We start from the raw sequence: 19,762 nt of genomic DNA on the forward strand, positions 1-19,762 counted from the left end.
TTTTCTGAAATTTCGGGAGCGAGACCTTACTGTATTTTCCTGCTAAAATCCAGAATTTTGGCTGATTTTATCAATTTTAACACCTTCAAACTTACAGTCAAAGTTGGTCTTGTGATTGCTTGGATTAAGGCTTCTAATCATTCAAAAATTGTTGAAATTGAAATTTTGTGTCAAAATTGTGTTCTTACTGTCCTAAATCTGAAAAGTGTGTTTGCATTCATTCGAAATTTCAGTGCTTTATTCAAATTCTTACAATTTGTGACTTTTGAAATTAAGTGCTTAATTACAACAACTTTAATTTCCGCTTTCAAAATTGAATTTTGCGTGAAATTGAGTCAATTTTCAAAATTCAAAATTTGCATTGCTTTTGACATTCCCTCTAAAATCATAACATTCAAAATTTCAGTTTCCCTCTCTTTTTCAAAATTCAAACTTTTGCATTTTTCGACAATCTTGGTAGGGCTCAATTTCGAGATTGCAACTTTAATTTGGCCTATCTACAGATCGTAAAATCACTCACTTTTTTCAGATTAGCTTTAAAATCATCATACCTTTCATCCCTGCAAATTTCGAAAAAAGTTGCAAGGACCGTGTTGCACTCCGAGCGCCACGGTCCCAGACATTTTTTCCGAAATTTCGGGAGACTGTCGTGATTGCATTTAACAGCTTAAATCCAGAAGATTGGCTGATTTTATTGAAAATTGCTACCTCTAAATTCAAAATCTTCTCTCTCTTTCTAGTGCATGAGTTTTACAACAATAAGCCCTACTTACACTATTCCCGTTAGACGAAGCTGTAGAATTAAGTCTTTCCGAGGTTTAACTACTGAGGAGATGGAACCTAATTTGAGTAGCCTTTTTAACGAGGACATGGGTAATTCCTCTAATCCTCCTAATGATGAAGAAGCTCTCCATGAGGTTTCTGTAGAACAACTTTCGAAATTGGATAACCAATTTGACGATTTTCACCAATGGATGTCTCATGAGTACCCCGATAGTCAAGCTCTTCCTTTACTTGAGGGTCTAAAATGTATGCTTCAAAGTGATAAGAATGGAATTGATATTTTGCGTGGTATTGCACACATTGTGGATTCGAATGTGATGCCTATGAAAAGTTGTGCTGAAACTTTGGGTTATACACAACCTCCTACTCAAGTCAATCATTCTATTCCTTTGATGACTTCTATTGCTAGCATACCTACTTTTACATCAAACATAATGACTACTTCAATGCAAGACATTCCTCCTATGATCACTAGTCATGGGGGCAATCCCTCTTCTTCAATTAACCCTCTTCCTTCATTCAATCCAACTTCTTCATACATTCCTTCAATGAGTGTTCCTATTAGATCTTCAGAAATGAACATGACGCAAGGGGGCAATTCATTTAACCATTCTATTCCTCCTTGTAGTGTTCCTCCCGTCCAATCATCTCCTATGACTAATTATCATAGAGTCCCACCACCTTACTCTTTACCTTCTTTCAATAACATAACACCTCCATCTCAATCTAACACATCTAATATGAACTCTTCGACTGAAGCGACCATTAACAATCTTGCACAAACTGTCTCTTCTTTACAGCAACAAATTGCCTCTATGAATAAATCTAAGTTTAGTGTGCCCACATTTGATGTTGCGAGCCCACTTTCTCTTGACATTGTTCGAGCTATCCCTCCTAAACATGTTGAAATCCCGCATTTGGAGCTTTATAATGGTAAAGGTGATCCTTTAACACATGTTAAGACTTTTCAAACAATTTGTACTGATTTTGCTTATGACCAAAGGTTGCTTGCAAAACTGTTTACTAGAACATTAAGAGACAAAGCCCTACAATGGTATTGCTCATTGCCTTCTTATTCTATTACTTCTTTCGAACAACTTGCAAATGCTTTCATTCAACAATTTCAAAACAATATAAGTCCTAAAATTACTTTGATTGATTTAATGCATTGTAAACAAGGTGTTAAAGAAAAAGTGACTGATTTCATTGGTAGATATAAGCATTTGTATGCTCAAATTTCTTTTCCAGTGCCTGACAATGATATTCAAAGAATCTTCATTTCTAATTTACAAAAAGATATTCGAGACAAACTTTTGTTTTCTGAGTTTACTTCTTTCCAACAGTTGTGTGCCACTCTTCACAATTATCAACTGACTGTGAGTCAAATGGAACAATCACATCCTATGGCTCCGAGTGATAAGGGTGATAGCAGTCAACAACCATTTGGGAAGTTTAAACCAAATAGAGATTCCATCAAATTCAATGAAAACATCATCAACAACAATGTGAATGCAGCATCAGGTGTGCCTCCTATTTCTAAAATTTTCAAGAAAGAAAGAAAGTATACTCCTTTGAATGAATCATTGCATAGTATTATGAATAAGTTATTGGAACAAAATGTGCTTACTCTTCCTCCTATAAGGCAAATTGATCCTGCAAAGATTACCTCACCTTATTTTGATAACAAAGCTTTTTGTCAATTTCATCGTCAGCCTGGGCATGATACTGAAAAATGTTTTTCTTTAAAGGGTAAAATTCAAGATTTGATTGATAATAATACTATCTCTGTTTCTGGAGTGAATGATAAAGGCAATACATCTGTAGCTCCTCCTAATCAAAATCTTCAGATTTTCACTGATCCATTACCTTCTCACACCTCTAATGCGATTGAGGCTAATGATTCCTCTCTCTCATCTGCTAGTCTTGTGTCTATGGCTCCGAATGTGATTAACTTTGTAGAGCAGCAAGAAAACCCTAAAGAACCTTCCATCACATTTGATTCTAGTGAAACCATTAGGGCACCTGATGGTCCTTAATACATAGTTGCAAAAGTCAAGAATACACCTTGCCGTGGAGTGCTTATTGATCCTTCGTGCATGGTTAATGTTATTACTGAAGAATTTCTTTTTACTTTGCAATTGAATCAAGTGATATATGACAAAATAGATGTGATTGTGAAACTATTTGATGCATTTTCTTCTCCTGCAATTGGTTCTATTACATTGCCTATTGAGGTCCATAACAAATCCCTTGATGTGAACTTTGCTATTATTCCTTCATCCGAACAATTTCGTGTGAAGCTTGGCTATCCTTGGCTATCTTCCATGAAAGCTATTGCTTCTCCTATTCATAAGTGTTTGAAATTTCCCCATAATGGTGAAGTTGTTACTGTCAATCATAGTCTCTTTAAACCAGCTGAAAGAACCTCTAGTGTTCCTATTGATTACTTTTGGCCTAAACAATTCCAATCTCTTCCTCCGCGAAGTGATCATCTTTTCAAATCTTATCAAAAGTGGAAAACGGATATGATCCTATCTCTAAGTGAACCTAGAACACCTAAACTTGACATTCCTATCGTTCTTGAGAAGGAAGTTCTTCCTTTGAAAGATAAAACTAATGTCTTTCCTCAAGAAGATTCCCAACCCGTTCCCATGGATGTGATCATGTCTATGCCTAATAAACCTTCTAAAAGTAGACCTATACCTCCTCGTCATGATGGACTTGGTCTCCTTCCTAAACCAAATATTCCTCCTTTATATGGAGCAGTTCCTCCTCCTTCTTTTTATAGAGAGAAGAGACCTTCTTCTTCTCCTATTATCCAGCCTAAGAGACCACAACCTAAACACCCAAGTGATAAGGATGAGAACATTCCTCCTCCTCAATCTTCTCAACTTCCTACTAAGACTAGACGAAATCGTTCTGCACGTGAACGCTGACGAAAGCGTCGTCTTAGAGCTCAAGCAGCTGCTTCTTAAACTTTGCAATCTCCAAAAACACCTTCAACAAGCATTATTCCATTTTCTCCTCAGCCGGACATTGAGCCTAAATCTCCTAAACATAAGATGCATGATGGTCTTGATCCTGTGCGAATTAAAGATCCTATTTTTATAAATCTTGATGATGATATGGATGAAAATGTTATTCATGATGAAAATGTTACTTCTCTTGCTTCTGATAGTGAATATGAACTTGTTGATATTGATAACCATTTATCTAATGAATTTTCTAAAGCACTTATCCTAGCTCCTAGACAAGAACAACGTGGCTCGGAACATGAACATAGCCCTTGTTTGGATCTTGTGATAGCTCCATCTGCTGTGTTGGATGTTCCTCCTCTAGCGTGTTCCCTGCCTTCCCGAAACATTGATCAGCAAGATCGGGGGGTAGATGACGTGCTAGACTAGTTACATTAGCATAGCAGATTCTCTCCTCCTCTCTTTTGTTACTTCTTCTATATGTTATTCTCATTCTTCTATTTGTTGTCCTTAGTGTTGTCTACTTGAGGACGATGCAAAGCATTGAGATCTCTCGATCTCTTTCATGTTGACTCAAAAGACACATGTGTTCCCTTCTTCTAGGTGACCTTCCTTGATTGGGGAATGAAGAACAATTATGCATACATACATATGATATACATGAATTATCATACAGCATACTGACCCCGAGGAAAGCGAAGTCACCTTGTGCTTTGTGTTTTGTGTCTATCATCCTTGGGCTTATCTCACACTTGGGGGCTAAATCCTTGCGATAACGTGCTCCTTTCCTTTCTCATTTCTTATATGTATCACTACATTAAAGCAATCACCCCCGGTGAGGCGTGTGCGATCGCTTTAACGTAGGGGGGCATACATCCCGTTCATATCTTTTCAAGATACTTGAAAATTTCTTGACAAATTTAGCTTTGCCTTGAAAATTTTTGATATCTTTCTTGCATGACTCATAGTGAGGGAACCTTACTACTGACAGTCATGGTTCTCCCTCGTGATCTTCCCTTTTACTTTGTCAATCGAAGTCGTAAGATCCTTAGTCCACTGGGGGCTTGGTGTGTCTTGCCTCCTTGACGTGGTGAAAGTCTTTCAATATTGTTTCCTTGTACTTTACCGGAAGTATGAGCATACATACTCCCGCTAAAGTGGGGGCTAAATGTAGCATCCTAAAATTGCGACACTTGCAATTTCGACTGCATTTCGGTCTTCACGATGGCGACGCAACACGCAACCTGAATGGAGACCCCGAAACCTGATTATGACACTGAAAACTGCATTTTTCAAGCACCCTGGCCTGAACCTCCTTGCACCCTGCTGTCCCGGGAGGTGGGACCAGAGCGCCCAGCGCCCTGGTCCCTGGGTCCTATTTTGGGCCCGGTCTCCTTTGGACTTCGGGTCTTTTTGTTTGCAATTTGGAAAATAAACTTTCCTGGTCGGCCTAAGGTCGGGAAAATCAGTCTATCAGCCCTAAATGACAAGTATATAAACTACATTTTTCTCTCTCATTTGGCATGAGGAGGACAGATGTGTAAAAGCATGGAAACTATACTCAAGCATTCAAGCATTCCTTCAAGCAATTGATCATTTCAAGTCTCCATTCAAGGCTAAGTGTTGCATTCAAGACAAGGATTCAACCATTGAAGAGGAGATCACATACTACATACTACAACAACATACAACATCTATACCTTCGCACATAAGGATACAAACATCCTTAGAACAAGGTATTAGTACTTGTTTTACAGTCATTTACATTTACAGCACTTGCTCATTTCTTGGTTAATTCCAAAACCGGGGTTTGACCTAAAGGCAAACCCCTAATCCCTAACCCCCCAATCGTCTTCACTTTTCTGTGTGTAGGTTGCAGGTACGCGGCTGAAATTGAAGATCTGGAATCCTTGTGCAGAGACGAACAGATCCCCCTTCGTTTCGCGGATTTTTCGGAGGACAGTGGCGCTCGGGCGCCATCGTCCCGACAACTTTTGCTCAAATTTGCAGGACAGTGCCGTATCGACATTTTACTGCTAATTCCAGGTCCGCAGCTTCATACTGTATCCCTATCTCAGTTTATAAGTGAATCTTTGTCACTTTCTATGCATTCCTAGCTTAATTCTTCTATGCACATTCTTTACAAAAGAGGGTAGCCTTGCTTTCTTAACCCTTGAAACACATTTAGCATCCAATCTTGCATTGCGTGGGATTGGATCTTGTGGGTTTCAACCCCTCTTTTGAATGTAAAGTCTCTCCCCTAAGTGAAAACCATCAATCCTAGTGAATCTCCCTTCTCTCTCCTTGGAGTTGGAAGAGGGGAGGGCAACTAGGGTTCGATCGTGATTTTCCGCTTTACAGTTATGTTAACCGGTAACAATCTGAAATGAAGTTTTACTTATGTCAATTAAAAGTAGTTGGATGATTGTGAGTTTCAAGTTGTTTATTGTTATCTGTTGTAACACTATTGTAATAGTCAACCTGTTTATCTTGACAAAGATATTGGATTTATAGTTCTAAGATTACTTAAGAGGTTATTTCTGAGAGGTGAAAGTTTATCAGTTTTTTTATCTACTGATTCACCCCCGCTCTTAGTAGTTGACCGGATCCTTGTTCTTTCATCATACCATCAATTGGTATCAGAGCGCATCTCAGGTCCTCTAAGGTCTAAGCCTAACAACTTGAGGTAAAGATCTTTTAGAACTTGATGAAGAAGGAAGGTCCAAAGTTTAATAGAGAGAACTATAGGATATGGAGTGATAGAATAAAAATTTATATCAAGTCTTGGAAATCAATACTGGGAACATGTTAATACTCAATATGTTGCACCTAGTGGGATTATGACCGATGATCAGAAGAAAGAGCAACAAGAAAACAATCAAGCACTGGAGGCTATTATCAGCTCTTTGTCTAATGCCGAATATGTTGATGTTCATGGTCTGGAGACTGCTTATGAGGTATGGAAGAAATTTGTAGAGATTTATAGCGGTGATGAACATGTGAAGATTGCCAAGGAAGAGAGTCTAAGAGGGAAGTTTGATGACATGCGGATGGTTGAAGGTGAGAATATCCAACAGTATGGTCAGAGGATAAAAGAGATAATTGGTGAGATCAAGAGTGTTGGTGGTAAAATGGATGATGCCATAGTAGTTAGTAAGGTTCCAAGAACCCTTCTACCGGTCTACGCTATCTGAGTTGCAGCCATTCAGGAACTAAAATCTATTGACAAAACCAAGGTAACCCTTGACTCCATAATTGGTAAGCTTACCGCTTTTGAATTAAATGGTTATGATGGTAGTGTTCAGAAATCTAAATCAACATTTAGAGCTTCTATTTCTAACCCATCTATGAGGAAAAATAGAGATGTTAGTCACTGTCATGAATGTAGATCCAGCAGAGAAATTGATGATGAAGACAATTTAGTTGAGCTTGAAGCATTGTTGGCCAAGCGGGTGCTCAGAGGTACTGAAAAATATAGAGGTAAATTACCTTTGAAATGTTTTGCATGCAACAAGATTGGACACATAGCTACTAGCTATCCTAATGGTGATAATGAGCACAAGTGAGAGAAGTTCAAGAAGTACAAGGGAAAAGGAAAAAGAGATTGTCTTATTGCAGTTGATGGTGGTATCATTGATGAGGAATCTGATGGTGATGCTAATAAAGACATTGTCTTTGTAGCCATTAAAGAGGAGACATCTAATGAGAAAGATTTAGTTTCTCGCATGGATAATTCTGATGATTGGATCATTGATAGTGGTTGCTCACATCACATGACCAGTGACCGGAGAAAATTTCTTTCTTTGAAGGAATTTGATGGCGGAGTTGTAAGATTTGGTAATGACTCACCCTGCATGGTTAAAGGTAAGGGAACTATTTCTCTTAATGGAAAGAGCAGTGCAGATGATGTCTACTGGGTTGAAGGTCTAAAGCACAATCTGTTGAGTGTTGCCCAACTCAATGACAGAGGATACCCGTTGGAGTTTAAGAATGGTATGTGCAAAATCTATGGGAGCAAAGGTGAACTGATTGCAACCGGCAAGCAAACTAAAGGTAACCTATTTCACCTGAATCCTAAAGTCAACAACTATTTAATTGCTAAAATAGATGAAAGTTGGCTTTGGCATAGGAGATTTTGTCATTTGAATTTTGATAGCATTGTTAAAGTAAGTCAAAGACAGTGAGAGGTTTGCTTTAGTTGGACAAACCGGTTAATGCTCTTTGTAAGGAATGTCAATTGGGAAAGATGACATCCTCAACTTTCAAGAACAAGTCTTTTTCAACAGAGCATATGTTAGATTTGGTTCATACATACCTATGTGGACCAATAAGGACTAAAAGTATTCAAGGTGATAGATATTTTATGATCTTGATTGATGATTGCTCAAGGATGATGTGGGTCACATTCTTGAAAGATAAAACAAAGGCATTTGGTAAGTTCAAGGCATTCAGGGCCTTAGCTGAAAATGAGAGTGGAAAGAAGATAAAGTGTCTTAGGACTGATCAAGGTAGAGAATTCACTTATGAGGAATTCACTAGATATTGTGAAGAAAATGGTATCAAACGGAACCTTTCTGCACCAAGGATACCACAATAGAATGGTATTGCAGGGGGAAACAACCGGTTAGTTGTTGAAGCTGCTAGGATGATGTTGATACAAGGAGGTGTAGTGAAAACTTTATGGAGAGAAGCTATTAGCACAACTGTCTACACAATGAACAAGATTTTAGTAAAAAGAGGTAAGGACAAGACTCCTTATGAATACTGGCATGGTAGATCACCCAATGTTGGTTATTTCAAGATATTTTGTAGCAAATGTTTTATTAAGAGAAGTGACTATATTAGCAAGTTTGAGGCTAAATGTGATGAAGGTATATTTCTTGGTTATTCCACCAAGAGTAAGGCCTACAAATGCTATAACAACTGGACACAGAGAATCATAGAGAGTGCTAATGTTAGAGTGGATGAATATCCTAAAGTCTTAGGGGAAACCAGTGTGGAGAAAAAGGATGAAGATCCTTGCATTTTTCTTTTGGAACCAGAACCTGTGAAACTTGAAACCGGTAAAGAGAATGCTATTGTACTAGTTCAACTAGAACATATAGATTCAGAAGAAGATGATGATAATGAAGAAAATGAACCTGAAGATAATGATCATGTTTTTCTAAGGTATGTGAGACTCAATCACAATCCTAAACAGATTATTGGAGATAAGGATGCTGGAGTGCTAACTAGAAGAAGAATCAGAGAAAATTCTTGCATGATCTCCACTATTGAGCCTAGAACTAGTAAGGAAGCATTTGGTGATGATCATTGGATTAAAGATATGGAGGAGGAACTTGATCAAATTGAGAAGAACAACACATGGACTCTAGTACCTCGACCGGTGAATAAAAATGTAATAGGTACTAAGTGGGTTTTCAGGAACAAGCTAAATAAAGATGTTGTTGTAGTTAGCAAGAAAGCTAGATTGGTTTGCAAAGGTTATGCACAAGAAGAAGGAGAAGATTATGGTGAGACTTTTGCACCAGTGGCTAGACTGGAAGGTGTCAAAACTTTTTGGGATTTTGCAGCTCATAAAAGATTCAAAGTATATCAGATGGATGTGAAATCTACATTTTTGAATGGAATACTGGAAGAAGAAGTATACATTGAGAAGCTAGATGGTTATGATTTAACCGATAAGAAGAACATGGTATGTAAGTTGCACAAGCCATTATATGGAATAAATAAAGCACCGAGAGCATGGTATGCAAGGCTTCATTCACACCTGATGAAGATAGAATTTCAGAAAACTAGTGAAGATAGTAACATATATCTCAAATTTGAAGGAGATAAAATACCGGTTAGTGAAATATTTGTGGATTATATCATATTTGGAGGAGATGATGACATAAGAAATGACTTTGCAAATGAAATGAAAAGTGAGTTTGAATTGTCTTTAGTGGGAGAGATAAATTTTTTCATAGCTTTGCAAATACAACAAATGAAGAGTGGTATTTTCATCACACAGTCTAAATATGTGAAAGAAGTATTAAAGACATTTGGTATGAGTGACTGTAAACTAGTTGGGACACCAATGGTTATAGGTTGTAATTTGTCTAAGGAAGATGAGGCCACATCTGTTGATGAGAAGGAGTATAGGTCAATGAGTGGAAAATTGCACTATGTTGTTCACAACAGACCGAATATAGCTCATGCAGTTGGTCTAGTTGCAAGATTTCAGAAAAATCCTAAGGAAACACATTGATAGCAACCAAGAGGATTTTGAGATATTTGAAAGGTATTGTTGACTATGGATTATGGTATCTATATGAAGGAAACTTTGACTTGAAGGTGTACATAGATGCAAATTGGGTAGGTAATGTTGATGACCGGAAAAGCATAACCGGTGGAGCATTCTTTTTGGGTGGAAGACTTGTTTCATGGAGTAGCAAAAAGTAGAGTTGTATTTCACAGTCTACTGCTGAAGCTGAGTATGTTGCAACTTATATGAATTGTACCCAGGCTATTTGGATGAGGCACATTTTGGAAGGTTTCAAGATGAAGTTTATTGAACCTGTAAAGATCTTATGTGAGAATACCATCGCCATTAATATTTCAAAGAACCCTGTCTTGCATGCACGGACCGAGCACATTGAATTAAAGTATCAATTCTTGAGGGAAAAAGTGCAGAGTAAATATGTGATCTTAGAGCACGTTTCTACCAAGGAGCAGCTTGAAGATATCTTTACTAAACCTCTGCCTAAGACTACTTTTGAGTATCTTAGAAGTTAGCTAGGGGTTATACCCCTTTATGAGGTCAATTGAGCATGATGTAGATTACATTAGTCTCGGAGCTACTTGCAAAATTTTACAGCAGGATTGGTGTAGAAGTGGAGTTATTCCACAAGGGGCGCATCAAGTTGCAGATTGTTGATATTGAACAGTGAGTTTGACATTGCATGTTTTACTTTCAATTTGGCATTGTTGTCAAAGGGGGAGAAGAACTATGTGATTATGAGGAAAAGAACCACTCCCTCATTTTTCGGGTGAGCCATCCTTCCTAAAGAACTCCACAAAAATAGGATTAACGGAGCAATTCCCTTCTAAATAATGACAAAATGAAGACAAGGAGAGTACATGGTAAAATGTAAACCAAGATTCCTATTCACAATCACAACAATCAATGGTATTGATATTTGTATTGCCATCAATGCCAAAGGGGGAGATTGTTGGCATTTGCATGAAGATTGAATTAATGATTTGTTATGTTGTCATTGATGTCAATCAAACCGGTAATGTTATTGTTATAATGTTATTTTGTAACCGGTAGGAAGAGCTAAGTGAAAGGAACTGTAACTGGTAGGTAAGTTTGTGGAGTGAACCAATATTGCTAAGAAGTGGAGAGTTGAACTGGTAAACCCTACCTGTTGTTTTGATAAACCCTAACCGATTAAGTCTGGTGAATTGGTTATATTGGTTTATGATCTGATAATGAGTGGTAATGATTATGACAAGTATGCATATTGTATGAAGAGAGTTTCAAAGAGTTTTTGGCAAGTTGAGTTAATGTTTTTTTTTTGTCTTGGGAATGAGCAAGTATATTGCATGTAATGCAAAGCGCGTGATGAGTTACTGAGCTCGATGAAGCGGTGATCAAGGAGCGGTCGAGGCTTTCTTGAATGATGTGTAGAGATTTTTATGTAATCCAACGGTCATACTTGAATCGACTTGTTTGTAATCTCTATGTGAATTAGGTTTTTGTTGTGTTACCGACCTAGTTGATTTGTTTATAAGGTCGATGAGATGTTTTAGTTGAAGTGTTGGAAAAGTTGAATTGAGTGTGTGGTTGACAAATTAAATGATGTATCTACAGTTTGAGTAAAGGCATATAGGAGCATGAAAAGGATCTGAACAAGCAAGTGAAGTGCTATTCAAACAGATCAACAAAAACCTGTTGTTTTCTAACAATTACAACAGTTAAATCCCTTAACCGAGTAAGCTCTAACCAACTTGGTGTTATTCAAATCCTCTAAAAAGGTGATCCATTAGCTTGGATTCTAAATCCTTTACAAAGGTTACTCCTCACAGGGTATTGCTTCTAAAAATGAATTTTAGTCAATCCCTTAACCGATTCACTCCACAAACTCACCTACCAGTTACAGTTCCCTTCACTAGCTCTTCTTATAGGTTACAAAACAATATTATAACAACATCATTACTTGTTACAATTGACATCAATGACAACATAATATTTCATTAATGCAATCTTCATGCAAATGCCAACAATCTCCCCCTTTAGCATTGATGACAATACAAATATCAATACCATTGATTGCTCTGATTGTGAATAGGAATCCTGGTTTACATTTTACCATGTACTCTCCTTGTCTTTAGCTATAGATCTTCTATTTGTCAATCATACAATTCTTCTCCCCATAATCATATAGTTCTTCTCCCCCTTTGACAACAATGCCAAAGTGAAAGTAAAACATGCAATGTGGGACTTCACTGTTCAACATCAACAACCTGCAACTTGATGCTCCCCCTATGGAATAACTCCACTTCTACATCAATCTTGCTGTAAAATTTTGCAAGTACCTCCAGGACTGATGTACTCTACATCATGCTCAATTCACGTCATGAAGGGGTACAACCCCTAGTTGACTTCTAAGATACTCAAAAGTAGTCTTAGGCAGAGGTTTAGTAAAGATATCTTCAAGCTGCTCCTTGGTAGAAACATGCTCTAAGATTACATATTTACTCTGCACTTTTTCCCTCAAGAAATGATACTTTAATTCAATGTGCTCGGTTCGTGCGTGCAAGACAGGGTTCTTTGAAATATTAATGGCACTGGTATTGTCACATAAGATCTTTATAGGTTCAATAAACTTCATCTTGAAACCTTCCAAAATGTGCTTCATCCAAATAGCCTGGGTACAATTCATATAAGATGCAATATACTCAACTTCAGTAGTAGATTGCGATATACAACTCTGCTTCTTGCTACTCCATGAAACAAGTCTTCCACCAAGAAAGAATGCTCCACCGATTGTAATTTTCCCATCATCAATATTACTTTCCCAGTCTGCATCTGTATACACCTTCAGGTCAAATTTACCTTCATATGGATACCATAATCCATAGTCAATAGTGCCTTTCAAACATCTGAATATCCTCTTGGTTTCTATCAAATGTATTTCCTTTGGATTCTTCTGAAATATAGCAACTAGACCAACTGCATGAGCTATATTCGGTATTCTATGAACAACATAGTGCAATTTCCCAATCATTGACCTGTACTCCTTCTCATCAACAGACATGGCATCATCTTCCTTAGCCAATTTGCAACCTATAACCATTGGTGTCCCAATTGGTTCATAGTCACTCATACCAAATATCTTTAATACCTCTTTCATATACTTAGACTGTATGATGAAAATACCACTCTTCATTTGCTGAATTGGCAAAGCTATGAATTTTTTTATCTCTCCCACTAGAGAAATTTCAAACTCACTTTTCATTTCATTTGCAAAGTCATTGCTCATGTCATCATTACCTCTAAATATGATATCATCCACAAACACTTCACTAACCATTATCTCATCTCCTTCATATTTGAGATATATGTTGCTATCTTCACTAGTTCTCTGAAAACCTATCTTCATCAGGTGTGAATGAAGCCTTTCATACCATGCTCTTGGTGCTTGCTTTAATCCATATAATACCTTGTGCAAATTACATACCATGTCTTTTTCATCAGTCAGAGCATAACCTTCTAGCTGCTCAATGTATACTTCTTCTTCCAGTATTCCATTCAAAAATGCTGACTTCACATCCATCTGATATACTTTGAATCCCTTATGTGCTGCAAATGCAAGTAAAGTTCTCACACCTTCCAATTTGGCAACTGGTACAAAAGTCTCACCATAATCTTCTCCTTCTTCTTGTGCATAACCTTTGCAAACTAATTTAGCTTTGTTTCGAACTACTGCACCATCTTCATTCAACTTGTTCCTGAATACCCACTTAGTACCTATCACATTTTTATTCACCGGTCTGGGTACTAGGGTCCATGTATTATTCTTCTCAATTTTATCAGGCTTCTCCTCTATAGGTTTGACCCAACGATCATCTCCAAATGCTTCCTTAGAAGAGATGATTCCTTAGCAGTTCTAGGCTCAATAGTGGAGATCATGCAAGAATTCTCTCTAATTCTTCTTCTGGTTAACACTCCAGCATCCTTATCTCCAATAATCTAGTCAGGATTGTGATTGAGTCTCACATACCTTGGAATAACATGATCATTATCTTTAGGTTCTTCTTCTACATTATCATCATCTTCTTCTGAATATACCTCTTCCGGTTGAATTGGTACAACAACATTCTCTTTCCCAGTTTCAGGTTTCACAGGTTTTGGTTCCAAAAACAAAATGCAAGAGTCTTCATCCTTTTTCTCCATACTGGTTTCCCCTGAGACTTCAGGATACTCATCCACTTGAACATCAACACTCTCAATGATTCTCTATGTGTGGTTGTTGTAACATTTGGAGGCCTTACTCTTGGTGGAGTAACCAAGAAATATACCTTCATCACTTTTAGCCTCAAAATTACTAACATAGTCACCTCTCTTAATAAAAAAATTATTGCCAAATATCTTAAAATAACTAAAATTTGCTGCCAAATACCAATATTCATAAGGAGTCTTATCCTTACCTCTTTTTACCAAAATCCGGTTCATATTATAGACAACTGTGTTGACAGCTTCTCTCCAGAAAGTTTTTGCTACACCTCCTTGTATCAACATCGTCCTAGCAGCTTCAACAACTGACCAGTTTTTCCTCTCTGCAATACCATTTTGCTGTTGTGTCCTCAGTGCAAAAAGATGCTGTTTGATACCATTCTCTTTACATTATCTAGTGAATTCCTCAAAAGTAAACTCACCGCCTTGATCAATCCTCAAACACTTTATTTTATTACCACTCTCCTTTTCAACTAAGGCTCTGAATGCCTTGAATTTACTATATGATTCTATTTTATCCTTCAAGAATGTCACCCACATCATTCTTGAGAAATCATCAGTGAAGATCATAAAATATCCATCACCTTGAATACTTTTAGTCCTTATTGGTCCACAATGATCTGTATGAACCAAATCTAACAGATGTTCTGCTGAAAAAGAATTTCTCTTGAAAGTTGAGGATGCCATCTTTCCCAATTGACATTCCTTACATAGAGCATTAACTGGTTTGTCCAACTGAGGCAAACCTCTCACTGTCTTAGACTTACTCACTTTAACAATGTTATCAAAATTTATATGACAAAATCTCCTATGCCAAAGGCAACTATCATCTACTTTAGCAATTAAACAGTTGTTGACTTTAGGATTCAGGTGAAATAGGTTACCTTTAGTCTGCTTGCCGGTTGCAATCAGTTCACCTTTGCTCCCATATATTTTGCACATACCATTCTTAAACTCCAATGGATATCCTCTGTCATTGAGTTGAGAAACACTCAAAAGATTATGCTTTAGACCTTCAACCTAGTAGACATCATCAACACTGCTCTTCCCACTAAGAGAAATAGTTCCCTTACCTTTAACTATGTAGGGTGAGTCATTACCAAATCTCACAACTCCGCCATCAAACTCCTTCAAAGAAAGAAATTTGCTCCGGTCACCGATCATGTGATGTGAATAACCACTATCAATGATCCAATCATCAGAATTATCCATGCATGAAACTAAAGCTTTCTGATCAGATGTCTCTTCTTTAATGGCTACAAAAACAATGTCTTCATTAGCATCACCCTCAGATTCCTCATTAGTGATACCACCATCAACTGCAATAAGACAATCTCTTTTGCCTTTTCCCTTGTACTTCTTGAACTTCTCTCATGTGTGCTCATTATCACCATTAGGACAATTAGCTACAATGTGTCCAATCTTGATGCATGCAAAACATTTCAAATGTAATTGACCTCTATACTTACCGGTACATCTGGGAAACCACTTGGCCAACAATGCTTCAAGCTCAACCAAATTGCCTTCATCATCAACTTCTCTGTTGGATCTAGATTCATAACTGTGACTGACATCTCTACTTTTTCTCATAGATGGGTTAGAAACTGAAGCTCTAAATGCAGACTCAGATTTATGAACACTACCATCCTAACCATTTAATTCAAAAGCAGGAAGCTTGCCAATGATGGAGTCAAGGGTTACCTTAGTTTTGTCAATAGATTTTAGCTCCTGAATGGATGCAACTCGGATAACGTAGACTGGTAGCAGGGTTATCAACACCTTGCTAATCACTGTGGCATCTTTCACTTTACCACCAACACTCTTGATCTCACCAATTATCTCTTTTATCCTCTGACCATACTGTTGTATATTCTCACCTTCATCCATCCGCATGTCATCAAAATTTCCTCTTAGACTCTCTTCCCTGTCAATCTTCACATGTTCATCACCTCATAGATCTCTTCAAGTTTCTTCCATACCTCATATGCAGTCTTCAGACCATGGACATCTACATACTTTGCATTAGACAAAGAACTAATAATAGCCTCCAGTGCTTTATTGTTTTCTTGTTCTTCATTCCTCTGATGATCAATCATAATCCCACTAGGTGTAACATATTGAGTACAAACATGTCCTGAGTAATGACTTCCTAGACTCTTGATATAAATTTTCATTCTATCACGCCATATTATGTAGTTCTCTCTATTAAACTTCAGACCTTCCTTCTTCATCATGTTCTACAAGATCTTTACCTCAAGCTGTTAGGCTTAGACCTTAGAGGACTTGAAAAGCTCTGATACCAATTGATGGTATAATGAAATAATAAGGATCCAGTCAACTACTGAGAGGGGGGGGAGGGGGTGAATTAGTAGATAGAAAAATTGATATAAACTTTCACTAATCTAAGAATCAACCTCTCAAAGTAAACTTTTGAACCGACAAGTTAAACCACTGAACTATAAATGAAATATCACTGTCAAGTTTAACCGGTTGACTGTTATAGAAGATTAATAGTAAACAACTTGAAACTTCACAAACATCCAAATACTTTTACTGATAATAAGTAAAACCTCATTTCAGATTGCTGCCGATTAACAAAACTTATCAAAGTGGATTAAGTAGTTAAACAAATCAACCATAGTAAACATACACTTGACATAATATTTTTGACGTGGAAACCCAAATGGGAAAAACCATGGTGATATGAGACTCACAAGTTAACTATCCGAACTCTTCTGAAGTTCGCCCTGTTAGGAGACAAGCCTGTTAAAGATTTTACAAAAAGTCCTGTTAAGAACATATCCTGTTAGGGACCACTTGGTTAAGGGATTGACTATAATGTCATATTAAAAGCAATACCCTGTGAGGAGTAACCTCGGTAGAGGATTTGAAATCCAAGCTAATGGACCACCTGGTTAGAGGATTTGAATAACACTAAGCTTGTTAGAGCTTACCCGGTTAGGGGATTTTAACTTCTGTAATTGTTAGAAAACAATAGGGGTTTTGTTGATCTATTTGGATAGCACTACACTTGCTTGTTTAGATCTTTTTCATGCTCCTATTTGCCATTACACAAACTACAGATACATCATCCGGCTTGGCAACCACACACTCAACTAGAACTTTGCCAACTCTTAAACAAAACAACTCATCGACCTTATAAACAAATCACTAGGTCAGTAACACAACAAAAACCTAATTCTCTCATAGAGATTACAAACAAGTCGGTTCAAGTATGACCATTAGATTACAGAATAATCTCAGCACATCATTCAAGAAAGCCTCGACCGCTCCTTGATCACCGCTTCATCGAACTTAGTAACTCATCAAGTGCTTTGCATTACATGCAATATACTTGCTCATTCCCAAGACAAAAACCGTTATCTCAATATGCCAAAAACACTTTGAAACTCTCTTCATGCAATATGCATACGTGTCATAATAATTACCGCTCATTATCGCATCATAAACTAATACAACAAACTTCATCGGTTAGGGTTTATCAAATCAACAAGTAGGGTTTACCAGTTCAACTCTCCAATACTTAGCAATACCGGTTCACTCCACAAACTCACCTACCAGTTACAGTTCCCTTCACTAGCTCTTCCTATAGGTTACAAAACAATATTATAACAACATTATTATCGATTACAATTGACATCAATGACAACATAACATTTCATTAATTCAATCTTCATGCAAATGCCAACAAAGTGTTCATGTAATAGAAATATATCAACTAAACACATAAGAAATCAACCAACACATGAACACCAGGATATTCACGTGGAAACCTAAATGGGAAAAACCACGGTGAGAATTGGTATCCACAATATTTTTGCACTCTTTCAGAATGCGCCCTGTTAGGAGCCTAGCTCGGTTAGGAGCTTACAAATATGCCCGGTTAGGAGCAGAGCCTGTTAGGAGTCCTCTAGTTAAGGGATTTACCTCAACCCTGTTAAGAACTTTACTCTGTTAGGAGTAACCTTGTGAAAGGATTTAGAATCCAAGCTAATGAGTCACTCGATGAAGGGATTTATACAATCAAGTCTATCATGATCTACCCGGTTAAGGGATTTTGAGTCTGCTACAATTGTTAGGGAACAACAGATGTATGATCTAAAAATAAGACTCTCTGCTTGCTTGTACAGATCCTTTTTTGCTCCAATCCGCTTCTCTCTTGCAGACACACACATAGGTTCGGCCACACACTCTTCTTTTGATCACCGACACAATAAATCATCACAGACTTACCCTAAATAGACTTTTACAACTTAGCCGATTACAAAACCCTAATCTCATAATAAGATTTACATCATAGATCATCATAAATCTTTACAAATCATTACAGATCATCATATGGATCATTACAACAAATTCCAAATCAATTATGGCCATTGAATGATCACCGCACATCGATCTGATACACTTTCAAACCCTTAGCTCATTCTACTAAGCACTTCGCTCATTCCCAAGAAATTTGCTCTTTGATCGCGCCAAAAAAATATCTTATCACTTCACTCAGATTAAGCCATGTCATCACCATCTTACAAACATAATGCAATACACCACCAAACTCAAAATCATTACCGGTTATAAGATTTGAATACCGGTTCTTAAACCCTACTAAAACCCTATAGAAAACACATCAGTCAATCACAAACATGCCTTCCACTAGCCAAAACATGATGCTATTCCGGTCATAAACTCATTACAATGTTACAAACGCATATTCCAAACCGCAACACCAAATCCTCATCAATCTCTAGATCCAATTACTTAAGCATGATACAGTTTCACATTTATCGGTTAAAGTCCTATTTGCTAGTTAACTGTCAAATCCATTCCATACCTTTCCGGTCAATCATAAATGACTTAGATAACATGATAGAACAATGTAACCATAGTTTCCATCAATGACAATACAAACTGATCATCAAGTCATCAAACAACATCTCAACTATATCATCACCAACAATCCTTATACTGGTTCTTCAATATCATCAGTAGTTATGCCAATATGCCAACAATCTCCCCCTTTGGCATTGATGGCAACATTGAAAAACCTCATCATGCTAAATTGAATTGATCTATTCTCTACTTGCTCTTCTGCTCAACATCTCCTTTGTATTTCTTTTGCCGGCTATCTAGTTCTTCTTCTTCTCAACTAGTTCTTTTCCCCCTTTGACAATAATGCCAAAGGTGAAAATACCTCTGCTGTCTTCATCTCTGCTGCTGCCATCTTTGTTTATCTCATCGTAGCTGCTCCCTCTGAGGAGTAGCCCACTTTACATCAATCTAAAACTGAAAGATATTCAATGAAGTCACCAGATTGATGCATCACCAACATCTTAGTTGATATTGTGTAGGGGTACAACCCCTAATCTACCTCTGAGATATTCAAAGGTTGTCTTAGGCAAAGGTTTAGTGAACATTCCTGCTAATTGCTCTTTGCTAGACACATACTCCATTCTTCTTACTTTCTTCTCTTGTACTCTTT

This window comes from Cryptomeria japonica, chromosome 11 (assembly GCF_030272615.1).
Source record: "Cryptomeria japonica chromosome 11, Sugi_1.0, whole genome shotgun sequence".
Taxonomy (NCBI): domain Eukaryota; kingdom Viridiplantae; phylum Streptophyta; class Pinopsida; order Cupressales; family Cupressaceae; genus Cryptomeria; species Cryptomeria japonica.